The sequence below is a fragment of the Lissotriton helveticus genome, chromosome 2_1 (genome assembly GCF_964261635.1).
Source record: "Lissotriton helveticus chromosome 2_1, aLisHel1.1, whole genome shotgun sequence".
NCBI classification, from domain to species: domain Eukaryota; kingdom Metazoa; phylum Chordata; class Amphibia; order Caudata; family Salamandridae; genus Lissotriton; species Lissotriton helveticus.
In genome coordinates, this window is record NC_136059.1 from 1,960,353,190 (window position 1) to 1,960,376,574 (window position 23,385).

The 23,385-nt window shown below is 46.1% G+C and overlaps 1 protein-coding gene and 1 long non-coding RNA gene across 2 annotated transcripts in view; one reads left to right on the plus strand and one right to left on the minus strand.

The window, feature by feature from the left end:
- EDNRA (endothelin receptor type A) overlaps positions 1–23,385 on the plus strand; it is a 266,521-nt gene that overhangs the window by 126,185 nt on the left and 116,951 nt on the right. The gene's annotated exons all lie outside the window — the stretch shown is intronic.
- The window catches only part of LOC144818971 (uncharacterized), a 96,227-nt gene continuing 80,412 nt past the window's right edge, over positions 7,571–23,385 (minus strand). The window contains exon 3 of the long non-coding RNA XR_013607188.1: positions 7,571–7,741. This is a non-coding gene — a long non-coding RNA (uncharacterized LOC144818971). The remainder of the gene's footprint in view (positions 7,742–23,385) is intronic.

Here is a 23,385-nt window from a genome sequence, read left to right on the forward strand (position 1 = left end):
CTCACAGTTCTTTGGGTCCCAAGCGCCTTTCCCTGAGTTTGCAATAATATTGTTACATTTCTGTAGAGTATGTTTCTTAGCAAGAAGTGAGTCCATTGTGAACCAATACAGAAAATAAACTTCACAGAAAGTTCTCACAGTGGGTAAAATGACTGCTTCGTATAATTTTACATTTGCACAAGACAGGAATCGCATTTGAGGCCTACATGAAAATTAGCTGAATTACTGCCATTCAACATTATTATTACTAATCACACATTTCATAAAAGCATTTCGATTTCATGCATTATTTCAGTTATTCTATTTTCTTTAAGAACCTATGCATCTGTATTAAGTAGTGTTAAAATATTCATATAAGCATCACTTGCACGTTGTCATTTTCAAAACAAATCATTAATGTGTCACTCTGAGATGCATGTATTTTGCATAAACTTGACAGAAACTCATGTTTGCACAATGTTAAATCTTTCTAAATAAGCAACTCTCATTACAATATTCTCATAAAGCAGGTACATATATTTTAATATTTTGATGCACATTTAAATGTTATTATCACAAATCTATCTATGTTAACATATATTTTATTTTATTTCAATACTTACATACGGTTATATGTAGTTCCCATGGTTTCTCTCATTGTTTATATTTTCGCATCACTGTACTAGAACACTCTGCATGCTTTTTACGATGTATCATGTACCTCTTATGTTTTTCAACTTAATCGGTTAACATATCTTCATTAAGAATTTTATTTTTGTCGTAATGATCTATTCCAGGTGAGAATTGATAAAGATAGACGTCAGATAACATTTATGCTCCATCACTATTGATGGGTGTAACAGAGAAATCTGTGAACCAGAGGATTTAGAAACAATCTCTTAAACGCTGGACACTACATCAAGGATGATTCTCAAGCAAGTCCCCCAGGAACGTCTGCAACCAATGATGGTTATCTGCCATGTTCTATACACATATTAGAGTCTTCCTTGTCTGGGAGAGATAGTTTGGAATTTGTAACCAGGTGATGGGCTAAAAGTGATTGGCCCAATGGTAGAGAAATTAAAAAGGAGAGAGAGCAGTTCAGGCCCCACCTCCAGGTATGCACCTACATCCATTGGCTACAACTCTACTTGGTTCCAGTGGCCTTGCTACACTTTCTGCTCTTTATTGTGTCTTTCTTTTGTCAGGTATTCCCGGGAGCAATAACCCTTCCTTTACAGAGTAGGCAAGTTGACTAGACTAGTAGTAGGACCGTCTTCATCACTGTAAGAGGTGGCTACCACCCTTTCTGATCGATTTTTCAATCTGTTGGCCAACTCCTACTTAGGACACTTCAATAATCTCCCTTGTCACCATCTATTCCAAGTACCCCTGATCGTACACTATTTGTGCCTGCACTCTTCCCCTCAAACCCCACTCCTTCCAAACATCATGGGATTACAGACAGGGTATGTGTGAAGGCAGCCATAACAAGGTTTGTACATTACAGCTGGCAAGAGTGCATTTGTATGATTCCTTTATGGCAGGATGCAAGATGGCGGCTGCTCTGAAGCACTCTCCCCCCCCTGAGCTAACGTCGTCAATCTGTGGCCGGATCTCCCGGGGAAAAATCACAGGACAAACTGGAGGTTTTTGAGGCTATGACCCTCTTGACTGCAGTCTCTTGGATCAGAGCGCGAAGATCTTCGGGCTTCAGCTGGCGTCACTCCTGCTACAGCTTGCAGTACGAGGAGGCGTCGGCGGTGAGGGCAGAGCGAGTAAGCCCAGGGAACTCAGAGGCTTGGTCACAATGCCCCTGAATGCGTCTCGAGGTAGAGCACGCACACCCATAGAAACAACATCTATGGGGAAAGTCGGCCAGCCACAGGGAAGGGGGGATGGTTATAATACTCTGCAAGTCCCAGTTAAAGAAGTCGACTCTGGTGACTTTTTCTCCCTCTCCGACCCTTCGTATTCGTCAGGAAATTAGAATGACCTGGAGCTCAAGATGGGATCAATGAGGGCATCAACGAGCAGCGAGTCAAGTAATGTCAGAACTACCCCTCAGACAGTCCGAAAAAACACAGGCCATATAGATAATACCAACTTGGATGAAGGAGATGGAGGGGAGGATGCTTTGGTATGAGACTATTCTTTCTCAACTGGGACAGGAAGAAATGGAGGTGCCACAGTTAAGGAACTGACCTGGTTAGAGAAAAGGAACCCTGAAGAGATGTCACTCAATCTGATCTACAAGAAGGAGTCACGGAAGCAGAAACTTAGATTTCTAAAATTGAGAACGAATTAGCAGCTCAAAAAATTATGATAGAATTGGCACAGGCATCAAAGGATGATACATTATGGAAACTCACAGACCTTGAAATTCGCCTGCGGCGTAGCAATTTAAGAATCTTGGGTATAGTAGAAGGGGTGGAAGGCATAAATATAAGAACATTGTGGTAGATATGTTTTCAGAAGCCTTCCCGGAATTATCACAGTGGGATTGGAATCAACTAATACAGAGAGCCCATAGATTCCCATTTACTCAGCGATCAAGACCGGGGCAAGATATGATTAGACCTAGAGCGATCTTGATATCGGTCAATAATTTCTTAGCCCGGCAAGCTGTGTATGAGCTAGCGCGACCCGATAGAAATAGAAAGGGGAAAGGATCAGAATTTTTTGTAAGACTGGATTTCTGCCACCAGACGGTAGAGAAACGCTGGCAACTAAGGCAGCTTATCAATCCGTTTCAGAGTAAAGGGGCTCAAGCAATTTTGTTGAACCCAGCCACACTAAAAGTTACCTACAAAAAACAGACACAGTTTTTTACGTCAGAAGTTAAAGCCAAGGAACACTTGCAATTGATTGTCTAGGTTCATCAGGGCCAGGGAAAGGGGGCACATAAGGTTGTTGTGTGATTTACTGGTAGCCATTATTATGCGAAGACCCTTCCTATGGTTTTTTTCTTCTTATATTTGCGTTTGATGCAGGGGTACGTGTAGGTATGGCATATATGAATAGTCAGGAAATCTAAAGGGATGGGATTCACGCCGGCTGTATAAAGATACTATCTTATATGCTCAGGCTGATTGTATGAAATTAATACTTAGTCGGGCTACAATGCACTCTATTAATATGTCAGATATATGGGGGGGCCTTGTGAGAATTTAGCTATCCATCACCGGGACCATGGGTCCTAGATCCTCGTTACAGGAGGGGTGGGGGGTGGGGTGGAGTCAGTCCACTGGCTACACTTTGGGTAGAGGAGGGGGGAGGGGGTTGGTCAGGAACGGGTGGTGGGTAAAATAGAAAATGCAATCCACAGTACATTGAAGATAAGAATGAGAATATGGATATGGATTTCAGGAGATAAGGTTATAAAATGGAGAGGCACAGAAGTCTTTGATGGGGATAAAAAGAATCAGGGTAACTTACGGGTATGTTCTTTTAATGTTTGTGGGTTAAACAATAATATGAAACAGCAAAGGGTTGCTGCGGAGCTGCGGGTGATGCAGCCGGACTTGGTATGTCTCCAAGAGACCCACATTTCATGGGATAATCAGAGAGTTCTCAGCGAGCTGGGGTATATAGTACTAGCCTGCACACAACAGTCCACCACTAATCGCGGAGTATCCATCTTAGCAAAGAAGGGGATACAAGCACCGGTAGAATAGCGGTTGATAACCAAGGCCGCTGGGCAATTAGGTAATGTGTGAGGGGGGAATTTGTTTTTACTGTTTGCTCGGTGTATGGGTCTAACTTTGATGAAGCCACAGTGTTAGAAGGTCTTAATCTGGAATTAGCATCATGGCCTACCCCTCTGATTCTGTGTGGGGACTTTAATATCCACTTAGATCTTCAGAATGGGTGGGAAAACTACACAGGCAGAAAACAAAGATTTTTCAAGGTGTTATAGCACTTGGTGGAGGATCATAGCCTGAAAGATGCATGGTCTATGTTGCAGACAGTAGACCTGGGCTTTCCATTTTTTTCTTATACCCACAACAAATTGGTTAGACTTGATTATTTCTTTGTGCCATCAGAATTATTAACGGGTGCCAGAATACAAGTTTACCCAAGAATCACATCAGATCATGGCCCATTAGTGATAGATATCCCAATTAGGAGTAACAGTAACGCCTCCACACAGAGATCCTTTTTGTTTGACCGTAAACTTATAAAAGATTTTAATTTTATGAATCACATGAAGGATTGGATTCAGCAATTCTTGGAAATTAACCATAAATCGACCTAAAAAACAACCATATGTTTGGGATGCCCTAAAAGCAGGGTTTAGCGGGGGAGACGCTGAGTTATAGGCTACACAAACAGAAAGAACTTAGAGCTGAGGTTCAAGATCTTTATGGGAGGCTCGGGTTGACAGAGGTAGAATTGATGCGGAAGATAGCGACCGGAGGGGATACTGTCCCGTCACAAGCAGAGGTAGCCCGATGCAAAGCCAGAATTACCCTTCATTGGAGCAGAGAAATTGCTATTAAGTTTAATGTGTTTAAGGGAGAGAGATGTGAGTTTGGCGAAGCTACTGGGCCGTGCTTGGCACAAAGGGGAAGGTCTAAAGAGGCGGCACAGAGAATTCAAAGGATGAAGAAAGGACACGCGAATTTAGTGGAAATCCCACAGGAAATACTTGAAATATTTCATTCTTTTTATAAAGTGTTATATACAGAGGATGATTACGGGGAAGATAATATGGATACATTCTTCAAGGACATAGAGTGTGTTAAAGTGGGGCAAACAGAGGCACAGACTTTAGATGAACCTATTACGATGGAAGGATTAGAAGTGGCAATAAATAACCTTAATAATGGCAGAGCGTCGGGTCCAGATAAGCAACCTCTGGAAGTATAAAGAACATTCTTTCAGGAATTAGAAGTTGAGCTACTGACTACCCTACAGCAAGCACAGATGGGGTAGTTCCCCCATCATGGGAGGAAGAAAATATAATTGTTTTTAGAAAGAAAGATAAATCAACAGAGCTCCCAGGGTTGTATCAACCAATTTCTTTACTAACTGCCGACGGGAAGATATATACAAAAATTCTAGCCACCCACCTAGCAAATGATATTACCCCACTGGTATCTTTGAGACAACATGGGTTCATACCCACTAGGGGTACTGTAACTCACATCAACAGGCTAATAACATTGCTGGACAAAGCTAATGTACAGGGCACTACCTTAGGCTTAGTTTTATTAGACACCGAGAAGGCATTCAACCGCGTGTCATGGAGCTTTCTCTGGGGCACATTACGATCTGTAGGGTTTGGCCCTGGCTTTATTCAAGCAATTCAAGCTGTATATAAGACCCCTAAAGCTTGAATCTGCATTAGCGGGTTAGAGTCAACACCGGTGTATATAACAAGAGGCACAAGGCAGGGTTGCCCGTGCTCTCCATTGTTATTTGCTTTATATATAAATCCATTTTTGACCATGTTAGAAGGCAACTTGAGAATTAAATCTGTTGAATGCGGATTGGAACAGCTGCGAGTATTAGTATATGCAGATGACGTGGTGGTTTTAACATCGGACCCGGCTTCAGCAATTTCAGAGATAGAGCTAATGGCACATAAATCTAGAGTGGTCTCTGGGTATAAGCTTAACGCATCTAAAACACAAATATTCTGTACTAACCAGACAGGTGTCCAAGACCCCAGTGTGACTGATGAAGTCAGCTATCTGGGGATTAAAATCAGGGTCTGTCTGGATGAATTGGTTAAAATGAATTGGAATTCTATTCTTACGAGTGTTAAGAAACAATTAGATAAAATGGAATGTTTACACCTCACAATGGTTGGGAGATGTAACGTCTTAAAAATGGTAATCTTACCTAAAGATTTATATTTCTTTAGGTCCGTTTCACTAGAACTATCTAAGGGACAGTTACAGCAATTACAATCATGTTGTATAAGATTTTTATGGGCCCTAGGGAAATCGCGAAGGGCAATGCGCTTTATGTCATTACCTCAGGAGAAAGGGGGTTGGGCGGTACCCGATTTCAATTTTTTTTACTATGCATGTATTTTGCAAAACATCAGAATAATGCTCACTGGTGAAGATATTACTAACCCCGCAGAATACCCCCCCATATATCAGATGTTACATGGGGCAGAAGTAAGGAATTGTCTGTTTAGAAAGTTGGACTATAACTATTTCAAGAGGACGCGCTTTTAGGTAGTAATGGCTAACTACAAGGTGTGGAGAGCAGTGCGGAAAAAGCTACAAATCGAGGGGGTTGTTTTTATACTCCAATAAACACACCCATTTTACTACCTGCTGTTTTCACCGACAGAGATGCTCAGATATGGAAGGACAAGGGAGTTACATATATAGGTAAACTATATAAGGATGGAGATCTGCTCTCCTTTCAGATGTTAGCCGATGAATATAAACTCCGCCAAATGGAATTTTAAAAATGTCTTCAGATGAGGGACTTCCTGTTGAAAAAGGACAATAGAGCCATATTTATTAGTTGAGGCTATCAGACGGAAACAACGAATCGGTGGGATCTACAGTTGTTTATTAGATACGCAGAGAGATGATTTGGAAACCCAAACCATAAGATGGAGAAATAGATTAGGAGAGCAGGAAATACACATAGAACAATCAATTGATATGGCAGGGAAAACTTTAATATAAGCCAATTTAAGAACACAACATTTTAAAACCATATTTGATTTATACCATACCCTGTGAAGATGATGAAAGGGGGGGGGCTTAATGATGGGAAATGTTTTAGATGTGGGGCAGATGTGGCTGATATTATTCATATTTTTTTGACTCAACTTCTGGACCATATTGAGAAGTTTCTCTCGGAAATTACGGGAGTTAAAATTAATATTACTCTGTCTATTATGTTAATGGGTACAGGGGAAGATGTAATGGAAGGACAATCAGCTTTTGAATTCAGATACCCAATCTTCATAGCAGTGGCGGTAGCCCGTCTTTGTATAGCCTCCTTATGGCTTCAAAAAGAGGTCCCAACCTTCGAAATTTGGAGGGCGAGATTCTTCGTTATTTTTAATCTAGAACATAGTTTATGCGCTCTCAAGGAGACACAGAAACGGACACTAGGACTGTCAATTTGGGGCCCAATGATTACTCACATATAGGAATAATATGAAATTAATGTTGTACTTTTACCCTAGGTTGGCTTTTAGGTACTTTTTAGCCCCTGTTTATATGTAAGTAATTTATGTCATGAAATGTATGTTAACCTCTGCAGGAATAATTTGGATTTTTATTTTCATATGATATTTACCTCATCTGGAAATGGAAATGTATGTATGCATTTGAAATTTTGGATTGCAATAAAAAAGTATATTTTTTTAAAGTATGATTCCTTTATGCAGCAATCCCTTTTTTGGAGTGTTCCATTAACAAATAATTTTGTCATGATAATGACCTGCAGAATTATGAAAAGTCGAAAGGTCGTCAACATTATACTGGCTGAAAAAGATGTGGATTACTATATACACATATATACACATATGAGCAATGGAATCATTGTGAATTATTTACTCTTCCATGCATGTTCATGACATTTTCACGGTTGTTTACCTACTTACTTGCTTAGCATTCTACGTCGCCTGTACAATTCTGAGCACTTTGTGCACATTACACTCTGGGCACCTCTCACTTGTTGAGTATCTTTGATGCTGCTCAACTCCATTTGTTATTAAATATATGAGTTTCTTTTTGACAATTCTTGGCCATATGTTCAGTTTCCTTCTTCGGTTCATCTATGGCGACATCAAATAATTTTTTTTAGTATGGTACTTAATGCATTATTAGATTTATGACTGATACCTTTAGAACATTGTTGTTAATATATTTCACCCACAGAACCGTCACTATTTCTATAAAGATTTGATTCACACACCAACAAAGTGTTTTTTTCTCAGTGAAGAGTGTTTAATAAGCAGAAGTCATAACACCTGTGCTCTTAAGGGGTCCATTTCTTAGGCGACGTTGTGAGTTCATGTCTGGGTTAATCGGTACACAACTTCGAAACCCGTTTCTAAAATCAACCAACTGCATAAAATTCTTCTTTGGAACAGCGACCCTCTCCCCCCCTCCTCGACCCCCTCCACCCCCAAGATTAGATCTTTAAACTTTGCAGGTGTTTTTCGTTTTGTCCGGATATGCTTGGACTCCTCCTTGTTTAACCATGCCAAGCATGCACAATACAAAACAAGCATTTACAATGCAATAGGTCTCGGGTTAATTAAGTTTGAGCTATTGGAATTGCTTAATATTGCAACACCAATTGCACCAAAAGTCTATAAATTGTAGGCCAAAAAAATGTGTATTTATTTTTGTAGCAGTGGTGGCATGCTGCGCTTTAGATGAATATGTTTGAAAGTAAAGTGCGCCATACTGCGATTGCTACAATAGTTATTTGTGGATGCGTTAACAATTGATGTGTGCACTGGCTGGTGGTGTGTGTGCCTGTAGAAATTGTGCACTGATGGCTGGTGGTGTGTGTGCCTGGTGGAAGTGTGCACTGCCGGCTGGTGGTGTGTGTGCCCGGTGGAAGCGTGTACTGACAGTTGGTGGTTTGTGTACCTGGTTAAAGTGTGCACTGACGGCTGGTGGTGTGTGTCTGATGAAAACGTGCACTGACAGCTGGTGGTGTTTGGGCCCGGTAAAAGCGTGCACTGACGGCTGGTGGTGTTTGTGCCCCGTGAAAGCGTGCACTGACGACTGATGGTGCCTGTGCCTGGTGAAAGTGTGCACTGACAGTGTGGTTGTGTGTGTGGTTGTGTGTGTGTGTGTGGTGGTGTGCGTGGTGGTGTGTGTGTGTGTGTGTGGTTGTCTGTGTGAGTGGTTGTGGTTGTGTGTGTGGTTGTGTGTGTGGCTGTGTGTGTGTGTGGCTGTGTGTATGTGGCTGTGTGGTTGTGGCTGTGTGGGTGTGGCTGTGTGTGTGGCTGTGTGTGTGTGTGGTTGTGTGTGTGTGTGTGGTTGTGTGTGTGTGTGGCTGTATGTGTGTGGCTGTGTGTGTGTGGCTGTGTGTGTGTGGCTGTGTGTGTGCGGCTGTGTGTGTGTGTGCGGCTGTGTGTGTGTGGCTGTATGTGTGTGTGCGGCTGTGTGTGTGGCAGCTGTGTGGCTGTGTGTGTGTGGCTGTGTGTGTGTGTGGTTGTGTGTGTGTGTGTGGTTGTGTGTGTGTGTGGCTGTGTGTGTGTGGCTGTGTGTGTGTGGCTGTGTGTGTGCGGCTGTGTGTGTGTGTGCGGCTGTGTGTGTGTGGCTGTATGTGTGTGTGCGGCTGTGTGTGTGGCAGCTGTGTGGCTGTGTGTGTGTGGCTGTGTGTGTGTGGTTGTGTGTGTGGGGCTGTGTGTGTGTGTCTGTGTGTGTGTGTGGCTGTGTGTGTGTGGCTGTGCGTCTCGAGCTGTGAATCCTTTTAAATAAAAGGAGAGGGGCGTGCACTGGTGCAGTGTGCGCTTCTGGGTATGCACACAGACACATACTCTCTCTCACTCTCACACATACCCATACAAACACACTCTCACATCACATACACACAAACACACACACACACAGACTGTGCTGGGGCAGGGCACAGGACATGCCGTTCTTGCCTTGAGACTCCATAGAGTTAGAGCGCATGTACCCCGGGAGGCACACACAACACAGGCGTGCATGTGCACCTCGAGCTGGAATGCTTTTAAATAAAAGGAAAGGTGCATGCACTGGCGCAGTGTGCATTGTGCAGTAGTGCAAGTGATTCCGATTGTTGTTGCTTTTGAACACTTCCCTTAAACAAAAAAAGCTATACCTTCCCAACCACACTTCCTGCCTTTTGTAGCTTGCGTGTGTGGTTAGGCGTAGTATATATATACAATTGGTTCTGTAAGGAAGACAGGGAGTCCCATAAGGGATGATGACGTTGCTTTAGGTTTTAGTTGCTTTTGTTTTTAGTCGCCTCTAGGTACTATGTGTGCCCCATCTGGAGGTGGGCGAGCCAGATGCTTGGCTCTACAGCTCGTTTCTTCGACAAACTCATCGGGTCTGCACGCGGGACGTTGACGCACTCTCATTTGAGAGGCTGTATACATCTTATTATACAAGACTAAGAGGCTAAGAGGCTGGATAGAGCTCTTCGGGACAAGGTCTATCGTTACAAAATAAAATCTCTACGCCTGAGGAGATGTATGTAGATACGCATCATTACCCCCATTTTTATTGATGTGACTACCTTACTGCGTGCATACTTAATATATACTGATCACCGTTTAACCTTTTTCACATCCCTCGATTTGGGGCTGAAAACACACGAAGTGCAGCATACCCCTGAGAGGTTTTATAAGACAAATCTTGTGTGGTCCAAACTATAAATCTATTTTCTCGCTGGACGAGGACTTTTTGACCAAGGAAGGAGGTTATCTTCCCCGAACTTATAGGCAGTTTTGCTTTTAAGAAATCTTTTGGGAAGACAGTTAATATATTCCTGAGGAAGGCGGCTAAAATTGTCATTGTCCGTCGAAACGCGTTGAAATAAAGGGAGAAGTACAATATACATTGAGCAAGGATTATTCTGACTGTTGCAGAACATCAAGCCTTATTGTGTACCTTCCCTTTCTTTAGTAATAGGAAGTGTTGATGACTATGTGTATATAATTTGTTCCTTTATTATATTGTCTGTGTTCCCAATTTTAATTATGTCTCTATTTTAATTCTTTTTTAATGTATATGAATAAACTGCACTAGCTGAACCTATTGGTTTTTATAGAATTGTGTTATCATTTTATGCATTGCTTCGATTGATAGATTTTTGTGTGGTGTAATATTTGTCTATGTGTTTGAAATAATTGCTGTCTCTGAATTAAGGCGCCCAAAGGGAATTTTTCTTGACATAAAGTCTACAGCTCGAGGTCCTCTTGACCCCTAGAGCCCAAAACGAGATTTAACGTGGCTGCTGCATGCCACTCAGGGGGTCACCTCATGCACCAAGAAATAAAGGACTCAACTTTGATGACAAACCTTTGATGTAAAATGGAAAAGCGAGAAATAGATCCATCTAGAATTGTGCAGTATAAAAGAATAAATCGCGGCTTCCCCGCTTGACAAAATTGTGTGCTGGGTTGAAGCTGGTTGAAGCCTTTTCTGTCCCTGAGACTCTGATCAGGAGGCCAGCCAAATAGCCCTTGGAGTCACACTGGTGGTCCAGAGTTCAAGATGCAGGTCCAGTACTTTCGCTCAGGTAGCAGGGTAGAAGAGTAGAGCAGCACAGCAGTCTTCCTGAGTCGTCCACAGGTCCCGAAGTAAACTGAACAGTTGGTTCTGAGGGCCCATTATTTACACCTGGTACCAGCTTTAAAGTAGGTGAAGGTTCCTCTCTCAGAGATGTTTGGAATTTCCTGCTTCTCGGCCCAGGTCCCAGCTTGTCTGGGGTCACAAAGACTAGTGTCAAGCCGTTTATGAGATGTACAGGCAGAGCCTTTAAGATGTGTAAATGTGGTAGCTGACCGCTCCCCCCATATAAAGTCAGAGATGATCCATCCTCCCAACACCTATTGTCCTTTGCCTCACTGTCTGGGACCAGGACAAAAAAAACAAATACCAGCTACACCTAGTCAAGTGCCCATGATACTGGCTGCAGACACAAAATGGCTGGTATAAGAAAATGCCAACTTTCTAAAAGTGTAATTTTTAGAATTGTGACATCAAATCCTACTTTGCCATTAACGAGGACTTTAGATTACAATTTTTTATACACCAAACTAAACATTCCTACCTGCTCCCATATGAAGTTATCACTTATTAAAGAAATGTACTACGTTAACTCTGTGTCATCTTATGGTAGAGGCAGGCCTTGCAGTAGTGAAAACCAAATATGGGATTTTTTTCACCACCAGGACATGTAAAAGTTAAAAGTATATGCACAACTTATTAAATACACTACCACTTGCTCTATGAGATTCTTATGGCCTACCCTAAGGATTACTTCTATGTATTAAAAAGGAAGGTTTAGGCCTGGTAAAAGCTGTGTGGCCAGGTTGAAATGTCAGTTTAAAACTGCACACACAGGCTGTATTGGTAGGCCTGAGGCATGTTTGACAGGCTACTTAAGTGTGGGGGGGGGGCACAATTAGTGCTGCAGGCCAGTAACATTTAATGTATAGGCCCTAGATACATGTTGTCCACTTTACTAGGTACTTACAAATTAAATAATTGTGCCAATTGTATGTAAGCTAATTGTACTTTGCATAAAGGAGGGAACACAAGCACTTTAGCACTGGCTATCAGTGCTAAAGTGTGCAGAGTCCCCAAAGCCAACAAAAACGGTTTAAAAAAACAGGAGGATGAAGACAAAATGTCTGCGGGTGATCCTGCAGAAAGGGCCAAGTCCAACAATGACCATATGATCAGTCAGGATGAAGGACCTAGTATCAACAGCAGCTGAAGTAAAAGCAATACAAAATGACCTTGCATCCACCCTTACATGGTTGGATACTATGATGAGGAGGGTCACCGCAGTAGAGGATTATATCAAGCAGATGACCAAACATCAGACTTGAGCCAGTAAATGCGAAACCCACAGAGAATGTTAATTGACTTGGAAGACAGGACCTGCTGAAATAACATCCATTCTCTAGAGCGCCTGGAAACCTTGAGAAAGATAAAATGTGCACCTTCTTGGCACATTTCTGCCTGTTATCATAAATTATGAAGTTGAGCCTCCTTTGTAGTACTCGAGAGCACATGGGATCTGCTCATGCTGCACGACTGAACCTCCAAGGCCCATCATACCATGCATCTTATGTCACGACCGGGCCTGACAAATGAAATCCTTAGCCAGAAAAAGAAGTGGCCCACTGTTATAGGATAACTATAAGATCTACATCACAGCCAGCTACTCACAGGGGATAAACGCTAAAAGACAAATGTTTCTTGCCTTGGGCTGCTGAAACCTGCTGCAATGCTGATTACTATTGTTGCAGCGTGAAGCTTACTACATTTTTCTCTTTACATCAAACCAAAGCTTTGAATCATCAGGCCCATTTCCTCCTGTTTCATGAACACACAGATTTCTCAATTGTGTATCTGTATACTGAAAACCATGGTCCTCCAATGGATCTTTTTGTTGAGCTAACAAGGACTAGAATATTTGGAGAACGTGAAAACAATTATTCTATGAGGACATACAATAAAATAATTGTTATCTCAAAACCTTTATCATAACTTTTTTGAGATGCTGTTACACACCCTGACAAGAAATGTAAAAAAAAGAGACAGAATTGATGTAGATAACTCATGAAAAACATTTATCTATAACCTCAGTTTGGATGGACAGATCAAGAATTTGCGTTTCAAATCAGATTTAATGACAAAATTACTAGTACATGTAGCCTCACAATGCAGTAGAAAGCATTAAAAGACAGCAGGATGTTTATATGTGGAGAGAAACAAAATGAATTTCGAGATTCGGTTATCAATCATACAAACCAAAGCAAGGCTGGTCGATTCGGTTTGTCTTCATATAAATCTGGGCAAGTCAGAACTGCAGCATCTCATGCCACAGAAGGAGTCAGCTAACCCTTGAGCTGAAAGGTTATTTTCTATCCATCTTTACCAGCCAGCAAAGTACAGGTTCAAGGGTTGCAGTTAGGAATAGTTCAGTTCAATTAAGGACTTCACCACCCAGTATAGATGGGAATAGCATAAGAGAGTCATAAGGAATCAGAAGTCAGTCCAACAGCATGCCAGGCAGGGAAAATGGAAAAATGACAGCTAGCCCCCACTACTCCTCCGAAGGGGCAACTATACCTCAAAAAGTTCCTGGTTTACACGCCTTAATGTATCAATTTCATCAGTCCATGAGGTTCTCATTGGTCTCTCATAGTGGGTTGTTGTGGGGTGATCAGTGAATCACACAAATCCGGAAGAATTAAGTAATCCTTTTTGCAAATTTCATTAAGATCCCTTAAATTCAATTGTATCCCATTTCGTCCCTTCCACGGAAGTAGGTGGAGATTTACTTTGCTCACAGTTCTTTGGGTCCCAAGCGCCTTGCCCTGAGTTTGCAATAATATTGTTACATTTCTGTAGAGTATGTTTCTTAGCAAGAAGTGAGTCCATTGTGAACCAATACAGAAAATAAACTTCACAGAAAGTTCTCACAGTGGCTAAAATGACTGCTTCGTATAATTTTACATTTGCACAAGACAGGAATCGCATTTGAGGCCTACATGAAAATTAGCTGAATTACTGCCATTCAACATTATTATTACTAATCACACATTTCATAAAAGCATTTCGATTTCATGCATTATTTCAGTTATTCTATTTTCTTTAAGAACCTATGCATCTGTATTAAGTAGTGTTAAAATATTCATATAAGCATCACTTGCACGTTGTCATTTTCAAAACAAATCATTAATGTGTCACTCTGAGATGCATGTATTTTGCATAAACTTGACAGAAACTCATGTTTGCACAATGTTAAATCTTTCTAAATAAGCAACTCTCATTACAATATTCTCATAAAGCAGGTACATATATTTTAATATTTTGATGCACATTTAAATGTTATTATCACGAATCTATCTATGTTAACATATATTTTATTTTATTTCAATACTTACATACGGTTATATGTAGTTCCCATGGTTTCTCTCATTGTTTATATTTTCGCATCACTGTACTAGAACACTCTGCATGCTTTTTACGATGTATCATGTGCCTCTTATGTTTTTCAACGTAATCGGTTAACATGTCTTCATTAAGAATTTTATTTTTGTTGTAATGATCTATTCCAGGTGAGAATTGATAAAGGTAGACGTCAGATAACATTTATGCTCCATCACTATTGATGGGTGTAACAGAGAAATCTGTGAACCAGAGGATTTAGAAACAATCTCTTAAACGCTGGACACTACATCAAGGATGATTCTCAAGCAAGTCCCCCAGGAACGTCTGCAACCAATGATGGTTATCTGCCATGTTCTATACACATATTAGAGTTTTCCTTGTCTGGGAGAGATAGTTTGGAATTTGTAACCAGGTGATGGGCTAAAAGTGATTGGCCCGGGGGGCGTGGCTACGAGCCGACCGTGATGGCTGTGTAGCGCGGGTGCTCTGACACCGAGGCGGCTCCATTTCCATTGATCCGACTATTACTCCGCAGCTAGTGTACCATCAGAAGCGGGCTCTGGTAGAGGAGACCAAGCGACGCCGGTTACCGCTTCCCCGGCCAAAATCGAGCAGAGAGAACCGGTGGAACTCCGACGGTCCAGAAGGGGCCCTGCCGCTTGTGTAAGCGCCGACCTGCCGCAGCACCACAGCCCGACCGGAAGTAGCCTTGAGGCGGGCGGCCGGACCGGAAAGAGCCGCTGGTGACGGAGGTCCGCCGAGGGTAATTTGTGTTCCCCAGAGGCGACGCGCCGCTCCGGACGGGGGTTCTCCCCCTGCGCAGCCTCGATCCTCGCCCGTGCAGCCCTGAGGTGCGGATACCTTGCGAGTGACCCGTGACCGGCTTCACAGTCGGTACGAAGCCGGGAGGGGGAGAGTGTGAGTTGAGTGCTCACTTTGCCTGGCACTGATGCCTGTCTAAAAGACGGTGGGCTGACCTGTGACATTGCTCTTCAGAGCACAAGAGTGAAAGTCTGCTGGGCTCCGGGTGGAGCGCCCTGAAGGACGTGCTTGACTGGCTGGGAGGTAGGAGCGAGGAGTGCCACCGGCCCTTGAGTCCGACAGTGGCTGCTTTCCCGAGTATTGTGCCGGGGCCCCTGGGTGCGGGGGTGTGCAGACGGCTGAACCACGAGAGCCGTTGGGCGCCCATAACCAGAGACACGTCTGAGGCCTCAGCGCCCGCTGCTTCTCAACTCTGAGCCACGTAGCATTCAGCGAGGGGCAGTGGCGATAACGACTGACGGAGGATCACCTAGTGCTGCACAGAGACGTCTGCTTTGGGGGTCCAACAGCGCTACGGACTTGCGCACCTGGTGAAGTGGTGGAACTTTGGCGATCGGCGCCATCTTGTTGCTGAGGCTGCACTGTGAAGCAGCCCCCCCCCCACGTGCTGGCTACCTAGAACTATGGCGAACAGAGGTCCCAGGGCCGCCGCAGCACAGGCGAAGCTGGAAAAATTTGCCTTCGACAAGTCTGCCGCAAATCATTCGGAGGGTCGCCCCTCCGTGGGCAAGAGTCCGGAAGGTGAGGGCGCCAAACGGGTGACATTGGAGGATCTGATGAAGATGCTCACGAGTGTGCAGGCGACGGTGGGAGCAATCTCTACTGATGTTGGGCTGCTGAGGGCGGACTTCCACAAGATGACGGAGCGTGTAGCCCAGGTGGAAGTGGTAACTAAATCCTTGGTGGAGGACACCTCTGAGCTGCAGTTAGCCACTGAACGACTGGAAGCGGTTGCCAAGAAGCTGCAAGAACGACTGGACGATCAAGAAGGGAGGTCACGAAGAAACAACGTCCGCATCCTGGGCATACCGGAGTCGGAGGGCAAACGTTCAATGGATTTATACGTGGAGGAGCTCATTACGACGAAGCTGCAGCCGAAGGGTCTCTCCCGTTTCTTTTCTGTTGAAAGAGCGCACAGGGTCCCCGGGGGGACACCGAAGCCAGGGGCGGCGCCACGACCGGTGCTGGCTAAACTCTTTAATTTCAGAGATAGAGATGCCATACTTCAGACTGCCAGGAATTCCGCCCCCATCAAAGTGTTAAACTCTACGATAGCGTTCTTCCCTGATTACACAGCTGAGGTAGCCCGACGACGTAAGACTTTTATCGACGTCAAGAAAAGCCTGCGGGACAAGGACATACCATACTCCATGTTGTTTCCAGCAAGACTGAGAGTCGTGGACAATCACAAGGCATGGTTCTTCGACACGCCAGAAGCTGCGAGGGACTGGCTGGACGGGTGGCGACGTGTGGAGGCACCTAGGCGAGGAGGCAGAAGTCAACGCGATAGAGGAACACTACATCAATCGGACCAGGTGCCATCGCAAGGACATAGCCAAGATCTATTTGAAGAACCGGGTCTGGAGGAGAGAGAGTATCCGGAGGAATAGGGGCCGGCGATCATGGGCCATACACTGACTTTGGACACTGGGGCCCCGCTCTGAGTTGGGCGGTTGAGGACTCATGGAGCTGCCGTCGGATTGCAGAGCTTCATAACCCCGACAAGCAAGTACAATGGTTTGGGATGGGACAAAGCGCTCTGCTAAGTTGGGGGAGGCGGGTGGTTTCAGACCCGTACGGCAGGGAGGCAGGGAGGGGGGTGGGGGGGGAACGTTGATTGTTTTGGCTCTAGATTTTTTGTTTACCGGTTGTATTGTTTGGTTTATTTGTTGTTATGTTTGGCACAGCACAAACTTCTCTGCACTGAATGAGGGTGACCTGGTCATAGGTGACGTTGCTCCACTACGTTCATTCCTCCTGGACTCATACCGCACCCTGACAGATGGCGACACACTCACAGGATACACCTGAGTTCCACATGACAAGCCCCTCCCGCTCTATGACACTGACGGCACTCACATGGAATGTTCGGGGATTGGGTGATAAGGTGAAGCGAGGCCTGGTTTTACAATATTTGAAACGCTGTAAGCCGGCGATAGTTATGCTGCAGGAGACCCATTTAGTGGGCACGGCCTCTAGAGCGATGGACAGGTGGGGATACAAATTCGTCACCCATGCGGACTTCTCGTCTGGTTCTAGAGGGACTGGAATCCTTATACGGAAAAATTTCCCATTGGTATGCACACACACGAGGGTGGACACTCAGGGCCGCTTCGCAGCGATAACAGTACAGTGGGAAGGCCAGCTCTTTAATTTCGTGTCAGTATACATCCCGCCTAATTTACACACCGAAGCTCATACTGCTCTAGCCTCTTTCCTCCTCGCATTACCGACAGCGACACTGGTTGTAGGGGGAGATTTCAATGACGTGGTGGACCATACCCTTGACAGACACCCACAGGCTGCGACGGTGCGGGGAGGCGGGCGACTCTCCGGCCTGTTGGACGCCTTGGGACTGACGGACTGCTGGCGCTACAAACACCCCCTCGACAGAAATTACACATACTACTCAGCAACACATAATTGCCTATCACGGATTGACCATGTGCTCATGTCCGGTGAAGGGCTTGGTGGGGTCGAAGAAGTGGCCATCTGCCCCAGAGGTATCTCCGACCACTCCCCTCTCCTGCTCACGTACACGAGTCGCCGCGCGCACAGGTGCCGTACGTTCCCGATCCATGCAAGTTATTTACAACATGCCCCTTTGAAAAAATTACTCACCACTACTGCCGAGCACTATTTTCGGGAGAATGTGGGCTCAGTGGCCTCCCAGAGTACTCTGTGGGAAGCGTTTAAAACAGTGCTGCGGGGGCAAGCGATTGCGTCGGTGACGGCACACAGGAGAACACAACAGCAAGAACTCTGCGCCCTGGAGGAGGCCCTCACAGTGGCCATCTCTAGACAGGAATCCAATCCATCTCTGGGAGCTGCCCAAGCGGTCCGGCTGTGCCGAGTAGAATGGATGGCATACCAGCGAGAATCGGTGAGGGCGTCACTCCAGGCCACCCGCCATAGAGTGTACGAACTGGGCGATAAAGCGGGAAAGATGTTGGCCTGGCTCGATAAAAAGGAGCGGGCTGGCAGGGTTATTGCTCAACTGACACTGCCTGACGGACGGGCGACCTCTGACCCCGGGGTTATTGTCGACCTGCTGGCGGATCATTACGAAGCTATCTACGCTCCTCAGGCGGGGTTCACGACGGAGGAGGCCTATGACTACATCAAGGATCTGACGATCCCCTGTCTCTCGCCGGAAGAGGCACTTTTGTTGGAGGCCGATGTTACCGTGCAGGAGGTGAGGGACGCGACTGAGGCGTTGGCGTCTGGGAAAGCCCTGGGACCCAACGGCATCCCGGTGGAATTGTACAAACAAACGTCCCAGACGACTGCCCCCCATCTTCTTACCATGCTCGAGGACAGCCTAGAATTGGGAATGCTGCCGAGTGAACAGCGCCTGGCCGCTATCATCCCGATCCATAAACCCGGTAAGGCGGCGGAGGAATGTACTTCCTACCGCCCCATTTCCCTGCTCAACGCGGAGCCAGAGATACTCGCCAAGTTATTGGCGTTGCGATTGACCCCCCACCTTGCCACTCTAATTCACCCGGACCAGTCCGGCTTCATGCAGAATCGCAATACCTCGCTTAATTTGCGGCGTTTACAGGCGGTCCTGGCTCGCAAGGAGAGTATACGGGAACCAGCGGTACTGCTCTCCCTGGACGCCACTATGGCGTTCGATACGGTGGAGTGGCCGTATCTCTTCGCGGTGCTCCGACGCATGGGCTTTGGGCCTCGCTTTTGTGCGTGGGTCCGCCTTCTGTATACTAGCCCCCTTGCGCAGGTTGTGGCAAATGGCCACATCTCTAGGACCTTCCCGCTTGGGCGTGGGACGAGACAAGGATGTCCGTTGTCTCCTCTATTGTTTACGTTAGTCCTTGAGCCGTTGGCGATTTGGGTGAGATGGGAACCCTCAATTAAGGGTATCCAGTGGTCACCAACGTGGGAAGATCGGATATCGCTATACGCCGACGATGTCCTGCTCTACCTCACCGCCCCGCGGAAATCTGTCCCGGAACTGCTCAATGTCTGCGAGAAGTTCGGGAGGGTATCCGGCTATAGGATTAACTGGGCGAAGTCGGTGCTGTTCGTTCTTGCTGGCCACCCCCCCCCACTTCCGAGGGGCTGTCCGTTAGCGTACACTACTGCCCCCTTTAAATATCTGGGGGTCTACATTACTCCTAGTCCGGACGTATTCCACACTTTGAACCTGAGACCCCCCCTGGACCGGTTTGTTCGGGATGTCAGGGTGTGGCGCTCCCTTCCACTTACTCTTTTGGGCAAAGCTGCCCTGTTCAAAATGATGGCTCTGCCTCGTTTTTTGTACCTCCTGGAGAATACGCCGTTTCCGGTGCCCCCCGCCTACTTTAAGGCCATCTCGGCGGCAATCTCTAATCTGCTCTGGGATGGAAAGCCGGCCCGCATTGCGCAGAGCAAGCTGGTGCGGGACTGGTACGATGGGGGGATAGCGCTCCCTAGTATTGAACTGTATTACTGGGCTGCCCACCTTAAACAGATCAACTACTGGTTACATGTCCCACACACAGACCCAGCCTACATGGCGGACAGGCAGGATATCGAACCCAGAGGTCTGCTGAGGAACCTCTATAGCCGCAACGTCCCATCAGGGCTACAGGGCCCGACACGTCACACGATCCAACTCTGGTATAAAGCACACAGGCACCTGCACTGCGCACACACTGTTACACAGATGACGCCCCTATGGGACTCACACAGGTTAGGTTACATGGGCAATACCAAAGGGTTTAAGGCATGGGACGACATTGGAATTTCAGTGGTGGGGGACCTCGGGAAAAATCACAGAATCGTGGATTTTGGGTTCTTGCAGGCCAAATATGGTATGGGAGAGTCCGAACGATACAGATTCATGCAGATACGGCACGCACTGAGGGCGGCCATTCCGGCAGATGCGACTCTGCAGGAATCTACCCCTCTTGAGGACCGCCTGCTGACCGAGCACATGCCCCAAAAAGCCACTTCATACACGTACAGGAAACTAGTTAACAATCTCCCTGACTTGTTGTCCAAAGTGCGCTCCAGTTGGGTAGCGGACATAGGGGACCTTGATGACTCGGAGTGGCAGGAGGCTCTCTCATCACCTTGCGAATCGGCGATTCCGTCCAGGCTTAAGCTGGTGCAGTTGAAAGTCCTGCACCGTACGTACTATACCCGGACGGTTCTATACAAAATAGGAAGGGCTGATCAGGAGTACTGCCTCCGCGGATGCGGAGAGCGGGGGACATTCTTCCACACCATTTGGGATTGCGGGAGGCTGGCAGGTATTGGACAGCAGTGTTCCGCACTATTTCCCAGACTGTGAATGTTTCCCTGCAGTTAGACCCGCGCTGCTGCTTGCTGAACATTTGGGAGGCCACGGACTTGACCCATCGGCAGCGGGACTGGGTGGTGTTGGGCCTGATGGTTGCGAAGCGTAATGTGGCTAAATTGTGGGGATCGCCTGTGGTGCCCAGGCTGAGGGATTGGTGCAGCGATATGGATGACGCAATGGTGGCGGAGAAGGCGGTGTTTGTCCGGAGAGGTTGCCCCAGGAAATGGGGTCTGATCTGGGGGGCATGGAACAAGTACAGGGGAGACATCTGCGAACCTCCGGGAGATGATTTGGATGAGGGTTTGTCGGATTGAGTTTTAGAATTTTAACGAGGGAGTGTGTGCTGAGGAGTTCGCTAGCCTTGGTGGACGCCTGCTGTTGCTTGAAAGGGGGGAGCCGGGAGGGGTCATGGACTACGTCACTAATGTTCAGATGTTTTGATGATACCTATGGATCTGTCTACCCTCTGGGTACACTTTGTGGTTGTATTTGATGGCTGTGCTCTTATTGTTTGGTATTGTTTGGTTCTACGGTTAAAATGCAGACCTTTGTGACTTCCGACAAAATTGCCAACGTAAAGATGCACGCATGGAATAGTTGCCGCCGGGCCTCAGGGATGCCGGCTAAACGGCTGTGTAAATTTCCAATTTCCACCATTATCGCTGAAATGTTTGAGGCCGGCCCCAGAGGTTGTAGGCATTCAACTGTGTCTTGATTTGAATGTGCAATAAAGGTCTTTAAAAAAAAAAAAAAAAGTGATTGGCCCAATGGTAGAGAAATTAAAAAGGAGAGAGAGCAGTTCAGGTCCCACCTCCAGGTATGCACCTACATCCATTGGCTGCAACTCTACTTGGTTCCAGTGGCCTTGCTACACTTTCTGCTCTTTATTGTGTCTTTCCTTTGTCAGGTATTCCCGGGAGCAATAACCCTTCCTTTTCAAAGTAGGCAAGTTGACTAGACTAGTAGTAGGACCGTCTTCATCACTGTAAGAGGTGGCTACCACCCTTTCTGATCGATTTTCTGTTGGCCAACTCCTACTTAGGACACTTCAATAATCTCCCTTATCACCATCTATTCCAAGTACCCCTGATCGTACACTATTTGTGCCTGCACTCTTCCCCTCAAACCCCACTCCTTCCAAACATCATGGGATTACAGACAGGGTATGTGTGAAGGCAGCCATAACAAGGTTAGTACATTACAGATGGCAAGAGTGCATTTGTATGATTCCTTTATGGCAGGATGCAAGATGGCAGCTGCTCTGAAGCACTCTCCCCCCCTGAGCTAACGTCGTGAATCTGTGGCCGGATCTCCCGGGGAAAAATCACAGGACAAACTGGAGGTTTTTGAGGCTATGGCCCTCTTGACTGCAGTCTCTTGGATCAGAGCGCGAAGATCTTCGGGCTTCAGCTGGCGTCACTCCTGCTACAGCTTGCAGTACGAGGAGGTGTCGGCGGTGAGGGCAGAGCGAGTAAGCCCAGGGAACTCAGAGGCTTGGTCACAATGCCCCTGAATGCGTCTCGAGGTAGAGCACGCACACCCATAGAAACAACATCTATGGGGAAAGTCGGCCAGCCACAGGGAAGCATAAAGATTGGCAGTACAAGGATGATTGAAAATGGACGAGAAAAGAAGGTGGACAAGGGAGATGGCGGTAAGCGCAGTATACCTGCTCTGTTCTTACTGAGCAAAGGCAGAAAACAGTTGAATTCTGATATTATCGAGGGGTCAACAGGGGAGGCATGTAAGGGGATAAGTGCTTTGCCAAATGCTTTGCTAGAGAAGGACTGTGGTGATGTCCCTAGCAATCGGCAACGTGGAACTTTACTGCATAGACCAACAATAGCCACTCCATGCACTTCAGATACTATGCCCAGTGAAGGTCCGGCAGGGTCACCTGCTATTGAAATTTCCTTACTGTATGCAAAAGGAACGGGTTCACTAAACACGGGGAAAGGGAATGTGACTGACAAAGATGGCAAGCAGACTACGGAGGGAGTAAATGAAGAATTGGAAGGGGGGATGGTGATAATACTCTGCAAGTCCCAGTTAAAGAAGTCGACTCTGGTGACTTTTTCTCCCTCTCCGACCCTTCGTATTCGTCAGGAAATTAGAATGACCTGGAGCTCAAGATGGGATCAATGAGGGCATCAACGAGCAGCGAGTCAAGTAATGTCAGAACTACCCCTCGGACAGTCCAAAAAAACACAGGCCATATAGATAATACCAACTTGGATGAAGGAGATGGAGGGGAGGATGCTTTGGTATGAGACTATTCTTTCTCAACTGGGACAGGAGGAAATGGAGGTGCCACAGTTAAGGAACTGACCTGGTTAGAGAAAAGGAACCCTGAAGAGATGTCACTCAATCTGATCTACAAGACTATCATGGCCCACAGGGAAGAAACCCTTATGGAGAGCCAAAGAACTCAAGGGGCATGTTGTA